The sequence below is a fragment of the Hippopotamus amphibius genome, unplaced genomic scaffold (genome assembly GCF_030028045.1).
Source record: "Hippopotamus amphibius kiboko isolate mHipAmp2 unplaced genomic scaffold, mHipAmp2.hap2 scaffold_211, whole genome shotgun sequence".
Lineage (NCBI taxonomy): Eukaryota > Metazoa > Chordata > Mammalia > Artiodactyla > Hippopotamidae > Hippopotamus > Hippopotamus amphibius.
This window is the reverse complement of record NW_026648337.1, coordinates 87,501-95,278: the sequence shown is the minus strand read 5'-3', so window position 1 is coordinate 95,278 and position 7,778 is coordinate 87,501.

The following is a 7,778-nucleotide window of genomic DNA, read 5'->3' as shown; positions in this document are numbered from 1 at the left end:
TTTTGCTTGTTCATGTTCCAGACGAGGCCAACGAACTCTCCCAGGGGAGGTGTGGGTACAAAGGATCTGACAGGATGGGAGGGTGCGGGTCTGCGCATGGGCCAAGAAATCCAGAAAATCTGTCGTAGCTGAGACTCAGGCCTTTTTCAGAAATAGGCCAAGAGAGTTCAGCTTTGACCATTCCCTGCCAAGCAGTCATCACAGGTGCTTCCTGGAAGGGATTGAGTTGCAGAAACCAGCGTGGCCCGCAGCCCTCAGGCCTCAGCCCGGCAGGCAGGCAGGCAGGCAGCGGCTATTGTCTGTTGGTCCCGCCCCCGCCCCCGCCCCCGCCCCCGCCCGCTTCTCCACCGCTCGCTCCTTCCCAAGTCGCCAGGGCTGATAGTTGCCGGGAGAGGGGGAGGGGAAGTCCGGACGCTTCATTCCGCAGGGCCTTGTTCAATCGCTTCATTCAAATGCAGAATGCTCTCCGGTCAGATCGGGAGCCTTTGACTTTGCCTCGAGCTCCCCTTTATCGAACGGCTTTTTTTTTTCCTTCCCCAATTTCCCCACCCTTAGGCTGCCCCCTCCAAACTGCAGGGAGGGAGGGAGGGAGGGAGGGAGGGAGGGAGGGAGGGAGGGAGGGATGGGTGAAGGTTGTGTGAGAACTTCTCCTTGTCTCAGGCAAATAGGAGTCCCCTCTTTTTCCTAACCCAGGAAACCCCACTAAACCATTTGAGAATCACGGACATGCGTGGAAGCAAACGTCTTAACTTGAGATCGTGCTCTGCTGTGGGAGGACAGAAAGGAGGGCCAGAATGTCCGGTCTTGTGCTGTCCAGTTCTTAAGCGACTTGAATTCAAGGAGACACATTTTGGGGCGGCCTACTCTGAACATATTGAAAGCTGACCTGGTGACTGTGTGTGTGTGTGTGTGTGTGTGTGTGTGTGTGTGTGTGTGTGTGTGTGTGTGTGAGGGAGAGGGAGATGGAGGGAGGGAGGGAGGCGGGGAGGGAGGGAAAGGGAGAAAATAGGTTAGTAGAGGCCTCCATTTCATGGAAACTGTTTCTGAGTTCTGAGAACAGGTCGGTTCTGTGAAACAGTTATCATATCTCCTCTCAGGAGGCAGTGATGTTGATGGGCTCCCAAAAACTAGGCCTGTGGTGCAAGCAATCAGGTTATTTCCTAAGAGGCACTTGTATGGAAACCAAAGGAAGACAAAGGTCCATCACTGGAGCCGATTATAAACCAGTGGGGGGGGGGGGGGGGAGCGTGTGGGGGGCGGTGTCAGTGAAGAAGATTTGTAGATGTTAGGGTGGAAGCAACTTTAGCAGTTTGAAATGGCTGTGATGATGTCGGGTGTTTGGTTCGACTTTCAGAGTGGCTCTCACAGAAACAGGCACCAGGATGGTTTCCACAGGAGCTGTGGTGGCCATGTCTCTAAAGTTTTCACCAAGTCCTGCAGCTTCGGTCTGTAGGGCTTCAGGCAAAGGGCCGTTTTCGTTGTCAGTGATGCCAAGTCAAAAGGGTGGGCGAAAGTGGGAAACATTCATGGAGAGAGTTGTAGCCAGATATTGGGGGCAACTTGAAAGACTTCAGGATCCAGTCCGGTTTTCAGGTGAAAAGCAACACCCTAAGGAAAATGAATAGCACCAGAATCTCATATCCACAAGTGTGTATTCCCGTTTTATGGAAACGTAACGTGGGCCTCTAAGGAACGCGTGCAAGTGACTCTCTTGCCAAAGAAATAAGGAGCCTCACGGAGAGTTTCTGAATTCTGGACGGAGCAGGTAGGGAGAAAAAGAGAAGTGATTCCATTTTGCTGACAAGGGTACAAGTCACCAAATGGATGTCCAACTTTTAAAATAAATTGGGTTTTGTTTGTTTTCATTTTCCCTTGTAGCTGGAAAAGAAAAGATTTCACAATCCGTCCTGTTCTCTCTCTCTCTCTCTCACTCAGGTTAGGAGATTCTTTTCTGTTTGAAATAATGGAAGCATTTATAATGTCGTGCAGTTTCAGGTGTACAGCACAGTGATTTAGATAGAAAGATAGGTAGATAGATAGATAGATAGATATAGATTCTGTTTCAGATTTTTTTTCTCTTACAGGTTATTACAAAGTATTGAGTATAGTTTCCTGTGCCAAGTCGTAAGAGCTTGTTGATTATCCACTTTACGTATAGGAATGTGTATATGTTCATCCCAAGCTCCTAAGGTATCCGCACCCTGCCCCCCCCCCCCCCGCCCCCAGCGGCTTCCCCAATCAGTCCTATTGTAGACAAGTAGTCATACACACACTATCATCCTAGTCCTCAGTTCATTCAGCCCCACGTAGGTCACTCGTTCTTCTCGGAGTCCAGTTTTCCCATCGGCCCTGTCAATCTTGCCTGATGATTGAGCGTGACTGGAAAAGTGATGGTCCCAAGAAGTTTGCAAGAGCTTTTGTGAAGGCTCATAGGACTTGCCCAGCGAAGTGGGTGCCTTGATCACTGCAGGCTGTGGAAGGTATACCCAAAGTGGCAAACACAATTTTTTTTTAACCGTCTCTATGCCATGGTGAGGACAGAAGGCTTGCAGCAAGGGAAGGCTTCAACCCACATGGAAACCATACTCACCGTCACAGGAACGTTTGGATGACCCTTACTACGTGCCAGTGGAGTGAAGTCCAGTGGCCGGGGCTCAGGGGTTCCTGAGAGAGGAGGTCTGACGCCTCTGGGGACAAAGAGAATTGTTTTCCCCCAGGGTGACAAGCATGACAGGTCAGCCATTGCAGGTAACCTGTAGAAATCTTCCCACCAGCATCTATTTACAATTGGAGCCATTCGAAATGCACCAAGGTGGGTGGCGGAATGCGGGGGGCGGCGGGGACCTGGGGGGGGGGGTGAGGTTCCCCAGGAAGCCTGAGACATGGAGACCCAGTGGCCGGCCGGGCTGCTGCCCCTCTCTGGGGTCTGCTGTCCCTCTCTGGGGTCTGCTGTAGCCCCGACCCTCTGTTGAATGGACAGAATGGAATTGATCCACGTGTGGCCCCCCCCCACCCCCCATCATCTTTCAAGAGGCTGTTGTTGCCGCCTCGGCATGAAACTCGGGTGGAATATCTCCTTGATACTGGGCTCAGTCCCTGTCGTGTGAGCCTCCATTTGGACGACCGAAAACCCTGTATGCCAGGGCAGAGAAGAAGGATCCCATCATTTCCAGAGCAGTGGAACACACCCGTGTATAGACACAAGCCAAAGAAGGCTTCACGTTCCTTCCTCTTCGACAATGCTTCCATCCCATGTCAGGAAACCTCTCCAGGAAGCCTACTCCGTTTCATGGCTCTGCTTTCGAAGGAGAGAGAACACATTCTTGAGCTAGGCCCTCTCCTCTTGGATCCTCTCTCAACATGCATTCTAAGTGCAAAAGACTTCATGTGTCATTCGGTTTGGGGGCAAATGTGTCCAAAATACCCCAACGAGTGTAAAACAGTTAGATAGGTCACTGGGGAACAGTGCCTCCTTAGCCACGTCACCCACATCCCAGGGAAAGACTTGCTAGGCAAAGAGAGAAGCCTCTTTCCTTGTGAGCCAACCCTGGCTCTTTGAATATCAAGAGGACTAAGTCCACGTGAGTCCCCCAAGACCTGATAAAGGTAACCTAGAAAAGAAGTGATGATTTTTAGAAGACATAAGCCTGCCTGCCTGCCTGCCTGCCTTCCTTCCTTCCTTCCTTCCTTCCTTCCTTCCTTCCGGAAAAAGGAAGGAAAGCTTTCTCTCTCATGACGGAGAGAGCAGAGCAATAGAAGAAACACCCAAGCCCGAGCCCAAAGTTGGCCTTTTTCACCGAGAGACAGAAAACTGAATTCTAGTTTTGCACTGGTTTCCTGTTGATACGAACACTCATGTGTGTCCTTGAATCCATCCTCATCTTAAGCAGTCCTGACCACGGTTCCCATTCCTTTCCGAAGATTCTTCTCCTCAGAAACCTTTTCCAATCGCCTGTGCCCAGTTTTAGCTTTTCCCTTGTGTCCTTTGTTTCCCATTTCGAAATGACTAGCTTTAGGACCGAAATGTCTTTTTTTCCCTCCCCCAAACCTTATCTGCATACCTTCTACCTTGCCTCCCCCCTCCCCACACTCCCCAAAGAGGTCCTCTTCCTACAATGAGGATGGCGACCTCGGGTAGCTTGGACCACACACGTTCCTTCTTTAGGATGCCTCATCCTTGGACATTTGTCACCGCCCCCCCCCGCCCCCCACCCCACCCCACCCCACCCCACCCCAATCCAATCCAATGAAAGTAAGGAAGCCAACCACAGTGACCCGTGTGAACATGGACTGCCTTGTAGAAGTCCAGGCTCCTGCCTAGTTTGTGGTTTCCCTAAAGCGCAAGATCTGTGTAGGCATGGAAGCACGCATATGCTCCAACTCTCCGGAGCAGGGAGACCCTTAGGCTTGTGGAGCTAGGGACGTTTCAGCATTTTCCCTTCTTTGGAGATGATGTAGACAGGCTGCTGAATGTCCATTCTTTCATGGCACTCAGTCCACCCCTAAACCTAGAGATGTTGGAAAGTCTTGAAGTCGGCCTATGGAAAAGAGTTCTTGTGGAAGACGTTCCCTTACACATTCTCCTCATCTCGTCCACACTTCTGTCCTCTGTGTGTTATGAGCGGTCCCACTTGGATGATTCGTGATTTCTTAAGACAGGAAAGCAGTCAGTCCTCATCTCTACACCTCCCGGCCGCCCCCTCCACCACCCTGTTCCCGTGAGAGATTTTCTTCCTGCTTTCAGACGGGAGAAGGAAAGGAGGGTCCGTGTTCCCCTCCTGTTGTCACCTCGCATGGCAAAATCTCCCTATGCCACGGAGGCCCATTTGGGGGCGGTGTCCTGCGGGCCCGAAGACCTTCCGAGTCAACCTCAAGGAGGATGAGGATGTTCTCTCTTGCCACCGAACCGGTGAACCCGATGGCCTTCTAAGCAATGATGTCTCATCAGCCCACCCCACCCGTTTCACACAGAACGGAACAGCCTCTCCTGGATGACTCGGAGCAGGGGAGTTCCTGGGTCTGTCAGAGAGGGCCCTCTGCTGGCGGTGGGTGAAAAAGCACTGCACAGGACAGGAGGTGTTCGTGGTGTCCTTGGGAAGGAAAGGCGGGGGGGCATTTTATTCTTGGAAAGCTTATGCTGGCCCAGGATGTACACTATGAAAGATGATGCGACCTCATTTGGGGCGGGCACCAGAGGAGGGAGACGCGGGGCGGGGGGGGGGGGGGGGGGGCGGGGAGGTGTAGAAACGCATAAAAGCGGTCCTACCTTAAATGAATAAAAAAATAACAAGCAATATAACATGTACAATAAAATAGAGCACACGCAAAGGAAACGAAGGCAAAGTACAGGAAACGAAGAGAAAAATGCAAAGCCTATATACAGTGCTTCCATGTTCCTCATTCAATCAGCTTGGTGCAGGAATCTCCAGGAGATGAACAGCAAGCATACACGGGTCAAGCGGCGGCCGCGGGTCCACCGGCAGCCCGGGGCTGCGCAGCCCGAGTCCGCGCGTGCTGTCGCTCGGCGGCCGGCGGGCCGGGTCTCTGGGCGCCCGCGGCCCGAGGGTCGCTCGGCGGCCGGCGGGCCGGGTCCCGGGCGCGCGCGGCCCGAGGGTCGCTCGGCGGCCGGCGGGCATGGTCTCGGGCGCGCGCGGCCCGAGGGTCGCTCGGCGGCCGGCGGGCATGGTCCCGGGCGCGCGCGGCCCGAGGGTCGCTCGGCGGCCGGCGGCCCGGGTCCCGGGCGCGCGCGGCCCGAGGGTCGCTCGGCGGCCGGCGGCCCGGGTCCCGGGCGCGCGCGGCCCGAGGGTCGCTCGGCGGCCGGCGGGCATGGTCTCGGGCGCGCGCGGCCCGAGGGTCGCTCGGCGGCCGGCGGGCATGGTCTCGGGCGCGCGCGGCCCGAGGGTCGCTCGGCGGCCGGCGGCCCGGGTCTCGGGCGCGCGCGGCCCGAGGGTCGCTCGGCGGCCGGCGGCCCGGGTCTTGGGCGCCCGCGGCCCGAGGGTCGCTCGGCGGCCCGCGGCCACGGAGCCTGCAGGCCGCTCGGCGGCCCGGGTCCCGGGCGCCCGCAGCCCGAGGGGCGCTCGGCGGCCGGCAGCCCGCGGCCTGCAGGCCGCTCGGCGGCCCGGCTCTCGGGGAGCCCGCGGCGCGAGGGTCGCTCGGCGGCCCGCGGCCACGGAGCCTGCAGGTCGCTCGGCGGCCCGCGTCCCGGGCGCCCGCAGCCCGAGGGGCGCTCGGCGGCCCGCGGCCACAGAGCCTGCAGGCCGCTCGGCGGCCCGGGTCCCGGGCGCCCGCGGCCCGAGGGGCGCTCGGCGGCCCGCGGCCGGCTGGTCGACCTGCCTGCAAGTCGACCGGCGGCCCGAGGGTCGCTCGGCTGCCCGCGGCCACGGAGCCTGCAGGTCGCTCGGCGGCCCGGGTCCCGGGCGCCCGCGGCCCGAGGGGCGCTCGGCGGCCCGCGGCCGGCTGGTCGACCTGCCTGCAAGTCGACCGGCGGCCCGAGGGTCGCTCGGCGGCCCGCGGCCACGGAGCCTGCAGGTCGCTCGGCGGCCCGGGTCCCGGGCGCCCGCATCCCGAGGGGCGCTCGGTGGCCGGCGGGTATGGTCTCGGGCGCCCGCGGCCCGAGGGTCGCTCTGCGGCCGGCAGCCCGCGGCCTGCACGCCGCTCGGCGGCCCGGGTCTCGGGGAGCCCGCGGCGCGAGGGTCGCTCGGCGGCCGGCGGGCATGGTCTCGGGCGCGCGCGGCCCGAGGGTCGCTCGGCGGCCGGCGGCCCGGGTCTCGGGCGCCCGCGGCCCGAGGGTCGCTCGGCGGCCGGCGGGCATGGTCTCGGGCGCCCGCGGCCCGAGGGTCGCTCGGCGGCCCGCGGCCTGCAGACCGCTCGGCAGCACGGGCGTGGAGGGCCTGGGACCGCCGCCGTGCTGGTTACCCGGCGGTACGGGACGGCGCGGCCTGCTGGTTGACCGGGGTCCCGCGGGCCCGCGGGTCCACCGGCAGCCCGGGGCTGCGCAGCCCGAGTCTGCGCGTGCTGACGGTCTCCCGGCGTCCTGGCTCTCGGGGGCACGCGGCCCGAGGGTCGCTCGGCGGCCGGCAGCCGGCAGCCGGCGGCCTGCAGGCCGCTCGGCGGCCCGGGTCTCGGGGAGCCCGCGGCACGAGGGTCGCTCGGCGGCCCGCGGCCACGGAGCCTGCAGGCCGCTCGGCGGCCCGGGTCCCGGGCGCCCGCATCCCGAGGGGCGCTCGGTGGCCGGCGGGCATGGTCTCGGGCGCCCGCGGCCCGAGGGTCGCTCGGCGGCCCGCGGCCACGGAGCCTACAGGCCGCTCGGCGGCACGGGTCCCGGGCGCCCGCGGCCCGAGGGGCGCTCGGCGGCCGGCGGGCCGGGTCTCGGGCGCGCGCGTCCCGAGGGTCGCTCGGCGGCCGGCGGCCCGGCTCTCGGGGAGCCCGCGGCCCGAGGGTCGCTCGGCGGCCGGCGGCCCGGGTCTCGGGGGGCCCGCGGCCACGGAGCCTGCAGGCCGCTCGGCGGCCCGGGTCTCGGGGCGCCCGCGGCCCGAGGGGCGCTTGGCGGCCCGCGGCCTGCAGGCCTCTCGGTCGCCCGGGTCTCGGAGGGGCACGCGGCCTGCTGGTCGGCCTGCGTCCCGCGGGCCCGAGGTCGCGCGGCCTGCTAGGCGACCGGGGGCCCGTGTCTCGGGACGCAGAGGCCCGACGGTCACTCGGCGGCCCGGGTGTCGGGGCGGGGGCCCGCGGCCCGCTGGTCGACCTGCCTGCAAGTCAACCGGCGGCCCGCGGCGATGGAG